The sequence below is a fragment of the Elgaria multicarinata genome, chromosome 6, assembly GCF_023053635.1.
Source record: "Elgaria multicarinata webbii isolate HBS135686 ecotype San Diego chromosome 6, rElgMul1.1.pri, whole genome shotgun sequence".
NCBI classification, from domain to species: Eukaryota; Metazoa; Chordata; class Lepidosauria; order Squamata; family Anguidae; genus Elgaria; species Elgaria multicarinata.
The window spans coordinates 103,145,798-103,161,492 of NC_086176.1; the positions used below are offsets into that span (position 1 = coordinate 103,145,798).

Sequence of the window (15,695 nt, forward strand, 5' to 3'; positions counted from 1 at the left end):
CTTTACTGGCCTTGTATAGTGTTTCATTTCGTGTTTTATTCTGTGTTTGTGTATAATGGCAATTTGCTAAGACACAATAAAGAATTCTTGGAAGGCCTTGTGCCATGGCATTTGCCCTAAATTCCTAGTGGCCCAAGTCCCAGTTTGCAATTAAAAGGCCAATGGCTACGGAAAACTAAATGAGATACATTGGGTGCATTATTATTTTCATCCCGCTGTTCTGTGAAGAAGTTTCCAGAGTAACTTATCCCCCCTCCTGCCCCCACACACAAAAAAACACCCAATACTACAATAAAGAATAAACATATAGACCCTCTTCAGACACGCTAAGCCACAGTGGATAGCACTTTGAACTAAACATTATGGGTTAACGTGCCGTGTGAAGCATGGCTTAGCGTGTTGTGTGAACCATTCCTAGCCATGGTGACTACATAACCATGGTTTAAACACGCTTACTAACCATTTGCAACAAAAGGGTTAGCGGCCTAATCACGGCTTAGCGGGTTCTCTGAAAATTAAAATTAAGACAAAATTAATAAAACCAGAACAGAAAGCAACAATTAAAATAATTAAGAGGACTGACAGAAATAGATTATTAAAAGCCTGTGAATAAAAGTTTTCAACTCCCGCCTGAAAACATGTTGAAGAGGGAGCCAGACAAATCTCCACAGAGAAGGCCTCACCTTTCATGCGTATTCAGCGGAGTGCTCATGGTGAAGGTATGAAGAGCAGGACCTTCAAGCAGAACTTAAAGCACCAGGTGGCTGGGAGGACAGCAGACATTCCCTGAGGAAAGTTGGTCCAAGATGGGTTAGGGCAGCCTCCCCTCCCCCCACAAACTGGTCCCCAACAGATGATTTGGACATAAATTCCCCATCCGCTTCGGCCACCATGGCCAACAGTCAGGAATGCTGAGATCCAGCAGAATGGGTGGATCGTGTCCCCAGAGCCACATTTTGAGGGTTTCCTTCGTATCAAGGTAGAGTGCCTCTGTATTACTTGGGACTGGGGCTTTCATTCAGCCTATTTTTATCCAGCTTCTTATTTTATTTTATTTATTAAATTTATATACCGCCCCATAGCTGAAGCTCTCTGGGCGGTTTACATCTCCTGGAAACGTGATGGTGTACACAGCTTTCCTAGGTAGTCTGAACAAACCCAGGCCTGCTTCACTTAGCAAGACTGACACGTTATGCAGTGACAGACACAGCTGGGTCACAGCTATTATAGCTGTAAGAATATGTCAGGAAAGAGGGGAGGGTGTTGCCTTTAATCTGAAAAGGCCCTTAACATTACAATCATGTGTTCCATGGGGCTTAATCCCAGGTACCCGTGTATTGTTTTGCAGCCTTACTCAATCTCCCATCCACATCTGGACAGAAATTATACTCTATTAAATGAGCAGCCTTGGCACAGCAGTTCTTTCTCCCTCTTGATTTACCACAATTTTCTCCTACCTGTATTTTTGAAGGACCGTTTCTCAACTTTGGGTCCACAGACACTGTTGGACTACAATTCCAATCATGCCCAGCCACTACGTCCAATAGCCTGGGATGATGTGCATTTTGGTCCAAGAACAAAAGATCGTTTCATTTGTACTTTAATCCCTATTGCACTTCTTACTTTTTAATTTAAAGAAATGGTTTAGGGAATACTGTATTACAACAATTCAGGTTTTATATAACCCGTGGTAACATTGGTGCAAATGGGACACCATGTTTAAAACGATGTGCTCTTTGTGTGAAGGAATGCCTCCTCCCATATGTACCTGCCCAGGCCCTAAGGTCAACCTCAGGTGTCCTTCTCCGCGAGCCCCTGCCAAAGGAAGTGAGGCAGGTGGCTACCAGGAGGAGGGCCTTCTCTGCTGTGGCACCCCAGCTGTGGAATGAGCTCCCTAAGGAGGTTCGCTTGGCACCTACATTATATGCTTTTAGACGCCAGATAAATTTTTATTCTCTCAGCATTTTAACAGTCTATAAATAAATTTTAACTTGGTGTTTTAAATTTGTAACTTCGCATTGCTGTTTTTGTCTGGTTGAGCTTTTATATTATGGTTTTATACTGTTGTTTTATACTTTGAATGTTTTTAATTTTTGTGAACCTCCCAGAAAGCTCCGGCTATTGGGCGGTATAGAAATGTAATAAATAAATAAATAAATGGGGAAAGAGGTTTTTTCCCCCCTGTGGGCTCCTGTAAAAAAAAACTGGTATTATTTCCTTCTGCATTAGTTAATCTACACTGCAAAGAATTTTTTATTTAAGGACCTGGGGCACCTCTGGAACAAGCAGCAAAATAAGATTAAGGATTTGCTTATCTTCTACAGTTACCAGAATTCACTCTTGTGCCTAAACACGATAAAAGTCCCGAAAAGGCCACATTATATACAGCAGCTGATAAAGGCTCACTTCTGGTATAAATTTGGCACAAGTGGAAAAGCAACAGCCAGGTTGCATTTTGAACCCATATGCTCAAGCCTGACCACAAAGGACAATCTGGGATACTGCTCCCACCCCCAGATTCTTTTTAGAAATTCAAGAGACACGTTGGCACTTCGCACTAAACAGTAAGCCAGAATCTTGGAGAATCCTGGCTTATCTTTCACAACAGGCACATAAGAAGAGACATACTGGATCAGACCAAGGGTCCATCTAGTCCAGCATCCTGTTCACATGGTGGCCAACCAGCTGTCGACCAAGGACCCATAAGCAGGACACGGTGCAACAGCACCCTCCCACCCATGTTCCCCAGCAACTGGTGTAGATCAGCTTACTACCGTTGATACAGGAGGTAGCACACTGCCCAATCGCCTCCACTTGGCTCTGCCCACCAATGGGAGCTGCTTCAGAGCCAGGGTTCACAGGGATGCAACATTGTTTCCTCTTTGCTTAGATGTAATCCTCTCAGTAGCTCCCTGGTGGGGGATGAATTTTTCCAGGAACAATATATTGTTCACTGTTGTAATGCAAAGTATTTTGGGATGGCTTGCTCTTGAATGGCTAGTTCAGAGCCAATGGCTTTACAAAAGGGAAGCTCAGAGGATGGCAACAAGGGAGAGGGCCTTTTCGGTGGTGGCCCCACGACTGTGGAATGATCTCCTCGATGAGGCTCGCCTGGCGCCAACATTGTTATCTTTCAGGCGCCAGGTCAAGACCTTCCTCTTCTCCCAGGCATTTAAAGGCATTGAACACTAAGTTTGTTTTTTTAATGGACCCCAGAATTGTTGTTTTAAATGGATGCTGCTGTTTTTATACTGTTTTCATGTCTCTGATGTTTTTTAAATTTTGTATATTTTTAATGTTTACTGTTTTTAGCTTTTGTGAACCGCCCAGAGAACTTTAGCTGTGGGGCGGTATATAAATGTAATTAAATAAAATAAATATTCCTTTTTTTTTTTATAATAATAATTTTTATTCATTTTCAACACTATATAAACATAGATAAACATTTCCAAAATATAACTGAAACAAACACAATAAGAAAAAAATACATCAAATATCTGCTGCATACATATTGAATAATTGTTGAGTACAAATATCAAAAACTATTACATATGCCTTATCACACTACAACATCTTCATTCTTAACATAAAAGTGCACCCCCCACCTCGGGATCATTCTTGAGTCCAAAATCTAATCATTTCTTCTGCTGGTGGTTTCCCACTTCCCTTAGTAAACACGAACACTAGGAACTGTTTCCAGATTCCTTCGAACTCATTTATTTTAGTTACGCCTTTTCTCCACTTAATATTGCATGTCAGTTTATCATTAATGGCTATGTCCCATACTACTTTATACCATTCCTCAATAGAATATTCCCCTTGGATCTTCCAGTTCCTAGCTATCATCAATCGTGCTGCAACCAACAAACTCGATATCAGCTCTATAGTTCCTTTTCCACACTTTATATCTTCAAATAGTGACAGCAATGCTATTTTTGGTGTTTGTTCTATTTTCATTCCCACTATTTCTTCAATTTCTAAAAACACCATCTTCCATAATCTTTGTACATATTTGCATTGCCACCACATATGTAAATACGTTCCTTTTTCCCCACATCCTCTCCAACAATTTGCTGAATGTTGATCACTTATCTTATTCAATCTAACCGGGGTTAGGTACCACCTCCATAAAATTTTAAAATAATTCTCCTTTATTCTTACTGATAAACTTCTCAACACTCTTTGTTTCCATTAAAATAAATATTCCTGCTGGAGATGAAAATCGCTAAAACTGGTTTGTTGATATGGCTCAGCACCACTGCCTGCATTTTTGGACACTCCTTGGAGGTGTGGCTATGGGGAATTATCATAAGGAGTACCTGCACTTCAATATTGACCACTAGCCCACTGTGCTTCCGTAACCAGGAACTCACTAGGAAGTTAAAGTTTAGCATTACACTCCCCTAAGAAGGCAAAGGCTGAAGACAGGGTTTGAAGATGACTTATGGTGCCTGGCTTTTTAGGGGAGTTACAAGGCCGAAATCCCGTTCAGATGTAACACTACGCTTTTTCCTCCTGCTTAATTCTCGGTTACTAAAACCGCTCCTGCTGGTAGGAGGAGCCAAGAGGGAGGGATCAGGCAGTATGCACCAGTGTGTTTGCCCATGAATCATAAGCCAGGATTCTCTCTGGAATCCTGGCTTATTGTTGAATGACCCTGTTCAGATGACACGCTAAGACACGGTGGTTAAGCATTTTGAGCTAAACATTATGGCTTAATGTGTCGTGTGGACCAAGACTTAGCATGCTGTGTGAACCATTCCTAGCCATGGTGGCTACATAACCACAGTTTAAACATGCTCACTAACCATTTGCTGCAAAAGGGTTAGCAGTCTAACCATGGTTTAGCATGTTGTCTGAACAGGCCCAAAGAGAATGATGCCACTATGGCTGGCAGAATATACAGAGCCCGTTCAGGTTGAAATTCATTACTTAGCCATGATTATGCTCTCTTAGGCACCCAATCTAACTCACAGAATTGTGTGGGGGAAATGAAGGTGTGACTCCTACACTCTCTTAAGCCCAGATTAAAACATCCAATATACCAAAAACATAGAAAAATTAGATCACCACATTTTGGATTGATACCTATAGAACAGATTAAGATGGTCAAACCATGGTATGGTTAAGTTATGTAAGTCTAGGTCAGGGGTAAAAACTGACCAGAGTGACTAACTGAAAGTCTGACCACATACAAGAACAACTTGCGCTTTTGTAAAACCACTTTCCTCAAGCTCTAGTGACTTTTTGTTCTGTAGAAGCACCTTGGGACCATCAAATCCCCGAGCTCAAATCAAATACAGTTTCCTCAGATGACTCAGCAGAGTGCATTGTCTAGTCACCTTCTGCTATTAGCAATGCGCTTCTTCAATTACTGTAACAAAACTTAGGGTGAAACATTGGGAACAAAACTCCGTGCCAGCAAGTGTTTAGGGTATTCAACAGCCAAGGTGGCACACTTTGAGCTGGAAATAATCTACATGCAGTACTACGGGGGTAGCCCTGGACATATTCAGGGAGCCTTACGCCAGAACATTTCTAGATTAGGCCAGAACAAAACTAACAGCAAGAACCTGTTAGGCTGTTGGCATATTTGCGGTACGATTGTTAAGAGTAACGCAAAAACAATGCTGCCTGCTCAGAAACCAAAGCAAACAGCAGTTTTTGTTGTTTATTCGTTCAGTCGTTTCCGACTCTTCGTGACTTCATGGACCAGCCCACGCCAGAGCTTTCTGTCGGCTGTCGCCACCCCCAGCTTCCCCAAGGTAAATGTGAAACAGAGTCCTGTATATTTATTTACTTAATGTATTTATTACATTTCTATACCACCCAACAGCCAAAGCTCTCTGGGTGGATCATGTTTATTTAAAACATGAAGTACAGCACGATAAAATGTAATATAAAAGTATAAACATTTAAAACTAGCTTTGGCCATTGGGCAGTATAAAAATGCAATGAATAAATAAATAATAAATATAAAACCCATTACCAACTTCAGTTGGTGCACCAACTACACTCACTCCTGGATAGGGATAGCCTAGCTCAGTGATGCATGCACTGGTGACCTCGTGACTAGATTACTGTAACCCATTCTGTGTGGGGCTGCCCTTGACCCTGGTCCGTAAGCTGCAGCTAGTACAGAATGCAGCAGCTAGGGTGATCACTGCAACCCCCAGTTATGCTCAATTAACATGTGTGTTAATAGAACTGCACTGGTTGCCTATTAGCTACTGAGCCATGTTCAAGGTTATGTTTAGCAGAGGCAATAAGTCTATGTACACCAGTTGCTGGGGGAAAGGGGTGGGAGGGTGCTGTTGCACTTGTGTCCGGCTTGTGGGTTTCCCGTGGGCAGCTAGGTCGCCACGGTGTGAACAGAATGCTGGACTAGATGGACCCTTGGTTTCATCCAGCAGGGCTCTTATGTTATTGTCGTACAAAGCCCTAAACAACTTGGACCCAGGATATCTAGCAGACCACCTCTCTCTCTCTCTCTCTCTCCACACACACACGCAACCTTTAAAATCATCAGAGGGGGACCTTGCTGGTCATTCCGAAATTGGTGGAATGACGCCATGCAATACCTCAACACTGTGTCTTCTTGGTAGTGGTGCCCATCCTTTGGAAAACCCTCTCCCATGCAGTTCAGAGGGCAGAAAAAGCGGCACTCTTGAAGTACCGCCTGAAAACGCACTTGTTCACCCAGGCTTTCCCAGGTTTGTATTTAAAATAATCATGCTGCTTCGTCTTACTTCTCCTCTTGTTGCTCTTGTTGTAATTATTATTATTATTATATTTATTTGTATCCCGCCTTTTGCCCAATGCTGGGCCTCAAGGCGGCCTTACAAAGTTTAAAATATGTAACTGGAATTGTTTTTTTAATATTGTATTTTAAATGTGAATATTCATATATGAACTGCTTAGTGATTTTATTGTATTTAGCAGTATATAAATATCGCACTTAAATAGAATTTATTTATTTACAATGTTATTATATTCTTCATAGGATGATGATCATATCCTTGATTTCTAGCAGTCCCCATTTACCTTATTTTGAGAAGCTTGCAACATGTTCTATTAAATCTACTAAATGTGCCAACAAGTTCTAAATACAGAAAGTCTACTCCATTGTGCCAGGATAAGCAAAAGGCACATGTTATCTGAGCAAACAGAAAAACTTAGAGCTGGAAAAAATTTCCAGCATGATTTTTATTTGTTGACAAGATTCCCAGTGAGTTAAAAAAATCTATCCCAGGCAGCAAATATTTTTCTTTTCGGCTGTAACAAAAGATTCTTGCGGCCTCTGGATTATAAATGTAAAACACGTTTTCTTACTCAGCATCTTCTGTTAATCCAAGCTCAAGGCACTAGATTTAGACTTCAAGAGAAATATTTCTTGTAGCATGGGGCCATTCTATGCTACAAGGTTAACACATGTATAAGAAAGAAAAGTTTCATCTTTAGCCAACTCAATGAGATGCATGCATTACAGAACTGAACACTATGTGCAAAAACGATGATCCAATAACTGGCTTGGATTTTAGCAGTTTTTTAAAAATAATTTTATTTATTTTTACTTGCAGTCTAAGCAAATTTCTTTTGGAAGTCTGAAGAGCTGTACCCCTGTGATGACATTTTTGTCTTTTTAAAACACTCATTACCAGCATTTTAAAGTCTTCTCCTTTCATCCTGATTAAATATAACTGTGTGTGTGTCAGTAATTATACCTTCCAACAGCAAGACATTACTGCTGGATTATTCAGTTTAAGATTCAGTGTATCTCCGGTACCTTCTGCACTGATGCAATTAAGAAATACTGCCGCACAGGTGAAGTGTAGGTACAACATCTTTGGGAGGTAGATGAAGCGTCCCTTTGCATGTCAGATGCAAATGAAACACATTTCCAAAAACAGGCATTCTTTGGATTTAATTGGGTGACGTTGAGGTATGTTAACATTCTCTTAATTGCCTGTTCTGATTTAGCAATGCTCAGACAACTTAAGAAGTTAATCAGCAGCAAGTGAGAAAAGTAACCACTCATTTTCTAAACCCATCCCTCAAACAGCTCCATCTTTTTCCTCTGCTGGCTCTTATGGCTCCTAAACCTCCTTTGCAATGCCATGTATCTTCCTCCCATGAAATCCCTCCTCAAACCCACCCTTTCTTTAATGCCTCTGGCACAACCCCCTAGTTGCCACACCCTAACCAAGCCTAAATGAGTATTTCTCCCTCTCAAAATACTAGAACCCAGTGGGGTTATCCCATGAAGCTAATTGATGGGAGATTCAGGACAAATAAAAGGAAATACTTCTTCACACAGCGCATAGTTAAATTATGGAACTCTCTACCACAAGATGTAGTGATGGGTTGGATAAATTCCTGAAGGAGAAGGCTATCAATGGCTACTGGCCCTGATGGTTGTATGCTATGTGTGCACCAGTTGCTGGGGAACATGGGTGGGAGGGTGCTGTTGTACCATGTCCTGCTTTGTGGGTCCCTGGTCAACAGCTGGTTGGCTGCTGTGTGAACAGAGTGCTGGACTAAATGGACCCTTGGTCTGATCTAGCAGGGCTCTTCTTATGTTCTTATGTTTAATCGGCCTCAATTTGTCTCCTCTGTATCTAATTAGAAATTGTAAGGCCCTCAATGCAGGGAACTGTACATTGCAAAGTGTTGTGTATAGTGATAGCTAGGGTGACCATATGAAAAGGAGAACAGGGCTCCTGTACCTTTAACTGTAATGTAGAAAAGGGAATTTCAGCAGGTGTCAATTGAAGAGGGTGAAACTCTCTCTTCATCAACACAGTTAAAGCTGCAGAAGCCCTGCCCTCTTTTGTATCTGGCCACTCTACTATAGCTAGTGTAGCTTTAACTGTTGTGATGAAGAGGGAATTTCACCCACTTCAATTGACACCTGCTGCAATTCCCTTTTCTACATTACTGTTAAAGATACAGGAGCCCTGTCCTCCTTTTCATATGGTCACCCTAGTGATAGCGCAATCATCATCATCATCATCATCTGCTGTGCAGCTGCTTACTGGATCAGGAGATAAGCCAGGGATGCAAATAGATACTAGGAACGTGAGAACAGTTGGGCTAATAACTTTTGCTGGCTTGAAGATAATCAAACTCTTGCTTCAGTAGAAGCACGGCAGCCTCCAGCTTTGTTCTAACGTAGCAGCGGTGGCAGGTTTCAGGCTTGTGGGATCTAATTTGTTTTTCCTACCTGATGCACAAGACACACCTAAAGTTAAAGTGGAGGGGTGCAGAAACTCTTTCCGCCTGCAGGCCAGATTTAATTTCGGACAAGCTTCTGGGGGGCACATTCCAACAGTGGGCGTGGAAAAAGGGGTGGGTCTAAAAACACTCACATATTTTAGCTTAAAGCCAGTAACTAAGCCTTGGGAGAGACATGCCAACCTTGTAGAATGGGGAAAACAACACTGCACAAAAGCCAGGAAGGTTGGGGGGGGGGGGGAGAGGATTTCTGCCAATTCACTGCATATTCTTCAGAGATCTTCCTTTGCCCACCCCAGCTCTGTTGTCCTTCTACCCTACGATGACAGCTAGCTTGTGGACTTAGAAGACCTCAATTTATATTGAGGAATATGGCAACCTTCATTTCGAGAGACAGTGGCATCGCGGTTCAGTCTGTCTGGATTGCGATCTATGAAGAACCTCATTCCAAGAAACTGGGCTGAAGCCACACTCCCTGTTGCTTCCTTGAAATCCTCCAGTCCACGTAATTTTGCTAGCGTCACATTTAAAACAGCCCTCTTTTACCAAGAAGTTCTATGCCAAATATATGCACAGACACAATAAGGAGACGGACTTATTGAATAGGATCTGAAGCACTGTCTTTTTGCATATTACTTCAACAGTTCTATGGCTATGCGCAGACACCAGGTTCTAGAGCAAAAAAATATGACTCAAATTAAGCTTCAGATAACGAGCGTCAAGGCACAAAGCCTTGATCTCAACTTCTTTACTGGATATATTAACAAAACACTTTTCTTAGCATGCCTTGACAGCATAATTTGCTGAGACAGAGAGAGAGAGAGAGAGAGAGAGAGAGAGAGAGAGAGAGAAAGAGAGGAGGAGGAGGGGTTGTTTAATCATTTTCCTCAGGAATTAGAAGCTAACTTTGTGGACTTCACTCAGCTAACACTATCTAGTCAGTCTTGGGCAAGCTACCATTTTCCAAAAGGTGGCAATTTTCACTTTTACCACACATACACACACAGTTCTGAAGAACCTTAAGATCTTTTAAGATTCATCGTAAAAGAAAGTAGGCAACATAACATAAAGTAGCGAGAAAGCTCCTCTTTACCTGCTGAAGAACCAAGGATTGTTACTATAGAGTTATTACCCCACAAACTCCTGCCTGTGCAAGTAGGAATTCCAGTGTCTTATCTGATTTGCAAATAAAACCAATCCATGGGTTAAAAAAGCCATGAATTGGAGTTGCGTGGGATTGAGCGTGCTACCTCTTACCCACTTGCTCATGGCCCCAACAAACCATGGTTTAAACAATCCATAGGCTGCCATTACATGTAAACCAAGGAGGTGTGACAGTCTAGCCTTCCCCAACTTGGTGCCCTCCAGATGTTTTGAATTCAATTCCAATTAGCCCCAGCCAGGAGTTATAGTCCAAAACATCTGGAGGGCATCAGGTTGATGAAGACATATATAGTCAATCATCTCAAAATGAACAGGAAGACAAGAGCCTTTGGCTGTTTCCAAATTGTTCTGAAGTCAGCAGAATGTGGATTATTTAAACATATGTAAAGTGGGAAAGAATTCAGGATTCATTGTCTATAGAAAACATCATGCCCCTAAATTACATGGGACCTCCTTAGACAGTTAAGTACATTCCAAGTTCAACATGTATTCATATATAGAGGTTTGGCTATTGGGCAGTATGTAATAAATAAATAAATCTAATGTGATATGTAGCAGCCAAAATATTTAATGTTAATATTTAAGGTTTCCTTATTAAGGGATAAGGCCAACATTGCTTTGGGCTTAGTACCTGCCCTATCAGAAACAGCAGTACAAAGATTAAAAGCCTCCCAGTCAAGCCCTAGCTGAAGCCGATACTGCACTGGTTTATCATTGGCTGCATTCCGACATCACGATAGTCCATGATGGGTTAATAAGCTACTCACAGTAGCTTATTTTTTAAATAGTCCACAATTCCAAACCACATGAGTGGACTAATTAACTACTTATTAAGTTACTATGTATAATCTGACTCACCCCCTGCCCTTGTTCTTTTGCAGTCCTCCCGTCCAAGCAGTGGTGCTGTTTCTCCTCTGAAGCACTGGAAGTTTGCAAGATCGGGTCAAAATTTCATACACAGGCTCCCCCAGTCAGGAGGCACCTGATCCACCATGAAACCCCTGAGTGAAAACTCCCACCAGATGACACGATAACCCATGATGGTTTAATTAACCCATCATGGGTTGTCGTGACATCTGAACCCAGTCATACTCAACTTTTAGTTTACTTTAGGTGTCCAATAACCAATTTAGGTTAAGTTCAAGGTGTTTGGAGCTCTGTAGCATTCCCTTTAATAATAATAATAATAATAATAATTCTTACTCGCCTCTTCATTTTGATCAAGGCGTGAAACAACAATAAGTATAAATACATAAAATTGATTAAAAACATAGAACACATTATTAAAACATCCTAAAAACATCCTAAAATTCCACTGGGTAGGCCTGCCAGAAGAGATTAGTCTTAATAGCTTTCTTAAATGCTAAAAGACGTTTAAGTTGACGAGTCTCCTCCGACAGGCCATTCCACAGTCTGGGAGCAGCAGAAGAGAAGGTCCTCTGGGTAATACTTGTATAGGCTTAATTTGCTGTTGCTGTGATGCGTGTAAAGCCTATAGATCAGGGAAAGAGAATGTGTATGTCCGCAGATGTTGTTGCAAATTCCATCATTCCTCACCACTGGATATGCTGGCGAGGGCTGTTTGGAGTTACAGTCCAGTTACATTTGGAAGACCACGCATCCCCCGCCCCCACTGTAGATGGATATACAGAATGTAATTAGTAAGGAACGTTTAAAGAAAAGCATGCCACTTCAGTTAGAGATGCAGGCTGGTTGACCATGAGAAGGACACCTTTATTCTGCTGCAATATCAAATCTATTATGAAGTTGAACGTGCAATGACATCTTAATTTACTTGAATTGCTGGAGGAAAAGAAAGCTCTCCCAGGAAATATTTATATTTTAAGGCTTGTGAACAAAATCACATAACCTTTGAATTCACTTACAATGTATTTCTTGACATGTCAGGCAACCAACATTATACTGCAACACATCAAACTTCGATGCAACATTTTTCGTCTTTTTAAAATCATGCAAAGGTAACAACTGGTATTATGAAATTAAGGATGCTATTACCCCATCCATCTCTATCTAAAAGTCACTTTTCTGGATTCCATTTCCTTACAATGCCATAGACATCTTTATTAGATCTAAGAATAATTATGGGGCCAGAGTGCTGGAGGGATGTTTACAGAGAGAAGAAAAATGTAATCTAAGTTTTATAAATGCCATGATTTTCAAATATTTCTAATGTCAATGAATCTTTGGGTTGCCCACTAGCAAGCATTCCAAAAGGTAATAGTTGGATTATACTCAAGATACTTCCCATGGTTTCTGTATATGCCAATATTCATATCTACAATTTGTCCTCATTTCCCCCCTTTATTAGTCTTTCCTATGAATATTTATGCAGCCAGACATATTTCAGAATCATTTATGTCATCCCTGTAATGTGTTTAGGCATGAAAATTGGAGTTACCAAAAATAAAATCATCTTGGGTAATATACTCATTTTTCTTGTGGACTTTCTTCTGCTCCGTGATAGATTAAGACACATCCATTCATGTAAATCTCTTCCTCCTTTCCATTAATTTCTCATAATTATCCTAAAACAAATCTGCTGCTCTCTCAGAAAGCTATATTGTTGAATATTTTATATTAGGTTTTATCCATGGTAGTTGCAAAACATTTCCCATCTAATCTTTCCCCTTCTGTTCTATGTTACTTCCTAATAGTTACAATTTCATTACAATGACTATAACCATGGAGCTATTTTCCAGCCTGAGTTAAAGGGTGGGGCCATCACTCAGTCGTAAAGCACACGCTTTGCATGTACAAGATTCCAGGCTCCATCCCTGGCATCTCCAGGTCAGGTTAGAAAAGAATCCTGCCTGAAACCCTGGAGAGCCACTGCCAGTCAGTGTTGACAATACTGGACTAGATGGACCATTCACCTGACTCCGTATAAGGCAGCTTCCTATGTGCCTAACACACACCACTAATTATTTAGCACACTTCGTTCCACAGAATGCAATGGAAGCCATTGAGAACTGATCAAACCCTCATCTAAATAGCACCATCCTGAACATAAGAGCCATGCTGGATCAGACCAACAGTCCATCTAGTCCAGTGGTTCCCAAAGTGGGCGGTATTGCCCCCTTGGGGGCGGTGGGATTGCATAGGGGGCGTTAAGAGGCAATGGGGTGGCAGGGGGCGCTAAGAGGCAAAGGGGTGGCAAGGGGGCGCTTGAGGTGGTCTTTTCAGAGAAGCGCCTCTCCAGTAGGTCTTAAGACCCACGGACATTTTTATGGGAGAAGGTAGTTTGGTCCCAAGCCATACAGGGGAAGAATCCACACATGTATTAATACCATTTAAGAAGAGTCCTTTTAACGGTGAATTGAAATGTTTCAAAAGCACCAAAACGCTAATGAAAAGACATACCCTGCTTGGTGTGCCCCGCCATGCCGGCTGCAAAACAGAGGTATTTGCTCTCTTTTGCCTCCCTCCCTCGGCAAGTCTGCGGCAGGTGCTTCCCATTTAAAGGGGTTGTGAGCAGGGGGCACTGGGCGTGAGTTTGTGGAACCAAGGGGGCGGTTACCTGAAAAAGTTTGGGAACCACTGATCTAGTCCAACACTCTGTTCACATAGTGGCCTGTCAACCAGGAACTCACAAGCTGGACACAGATGCAACAGCACCCTCCCGCCCATGATCCCAGCAACTAGTGTACATAGGCTTACTGCGTCCTAGATTCCATCTCTTGGTCATAGGATATAACAGAACCCAGGAACCCATTAAAATAATCTAGAGAGTAAGGGTGTGAACATTTTCTGGTAAGACAAGGTCCAAGAGATCAGGCCTCCCATTCAGAGAGGACCACCTACTTTTGTGCGCTATAAAACCTGTCCCAATGGGGAATTTGAGACCAGTTTTGTGTTCCGGGAAAGCAGTCAAGGTAAGTACATCGATCGCACTGGAGTCTGAAATCCCATGCTGGCCTCTATTCTTTCCATTTCAGCAAACACTATATGCACAGCCACCATTAAACATTGCTAGTAAGGATCTGGCCAGATAAATGCTATTTAAAACATCTCCCTTTAAAGAAGTATCCTTTTTCTAAGACATATGGCATCAAATTGAGAAGATAGGCAAAATACTATTTCTCCACCCTCCTCTATAAAAAAAGGGGGATCTCTATTTTATAGAGAATTGTGAGTAAAAAAAATAAGGGATTTTTGCATGGTAATGAACTCATCAGGATCTGTGAAATACTGTAGTTACAACTAGATTCCCTGACAATGAATTCAATAGAGGTAAAACTTAGGCATTCATTGATAAAATGGTACTTGACACTGACTAGACAGGGAAGCACTCATTAGAAAATCCAGCCCTTGTTTAGCAAAGACAAAGCATCAACTCTGTGCGTTCTGGCTACAGAATGCAGATCATCCAAGCTGAAGAAAAACCACATTCAGAATCAGCATGCTGCAGAGGGTGGTAGTAAGTTCAGTCATTCATGAGACAAGAGCAGGACTTTGTCCTTGGTAAACACAGATGTGCTCCTTTTTTTCCGCAGCACAGAGGGAGGGAAAGTGATCAACAAAATCAAAATGAAGATTTGGTCTCTTCTTATTCAGCCTCCCGTCTGCTTTTAAAATCAGGCCTCTGCAAATTGCGGCCAACCAAGACAAACAACACCAAAAAGCCATCTGCGGGGCAGGACAACCTCAGCCTGTTTTTGCAATCCCAGGCAGGCAGCAAAAATAGGAGGCTTATGGAACCCTGGCAGGCTGCCATCCAAAGCAGCCACAAGTTCTGCAACAAAGCAAGTTCTAGAGCAAGGCTTCCACTTACCAAAAGGATGTCAGCTGTGCAAAAACAGCAAGCCTGGCGTTTCAGGGGTACGCTAGGATAAATGGTCAAGCGACAACGTCAGGTCATTGACACCAATGGCCAACATCTACCAGGGTTTTTGTTTTTTGCCAACTATAATCAGCTCTCCAAATGTACAATGCATCAGGTGAAATCCACTACTCTAATATTGTTCTGTCCCCTTGTATGTTCCCCATCCATCAATTCAACCCTACCAAATAGTATTTTTAATAATAGAGACTTCCTGATTTAACTGTGGCTTGCACAAAGGGAGGAGCAAAGGCGATATGGATAGAGGAAGAATGCATATCTTGGCTTAATACGCCATGGCAGGGATAGGCAACCTGGTGCCCTCCAAACGTCTTGGGCTACAACCCTCATAATTCCTGACCGTTGGCCATGCTGGCTGGGGCTGATAGAAGTTGTAGTTCAAACACCCAAAGGGCATCAGGTTGCATACCCCTGAAGCCCAGGTTATGATCATCCA

The 15,695-nt window shown here is 41.8% G+C and overlaps 1 protein-coding gene across 2 annotated transcripts in view; it reads right to left on the reverse strand.

The window, feature by feature from the left end:
- NEDD4L (NEDD4 like E3 ubiquitin protein ligase) overlaps positions 1-15,695 on the reverse strand; it is a 289,888-nt gene that overhangs the window by 240,964 nt on the left and 33,229 nt on the right. The window lies entirely within an intron of this gene.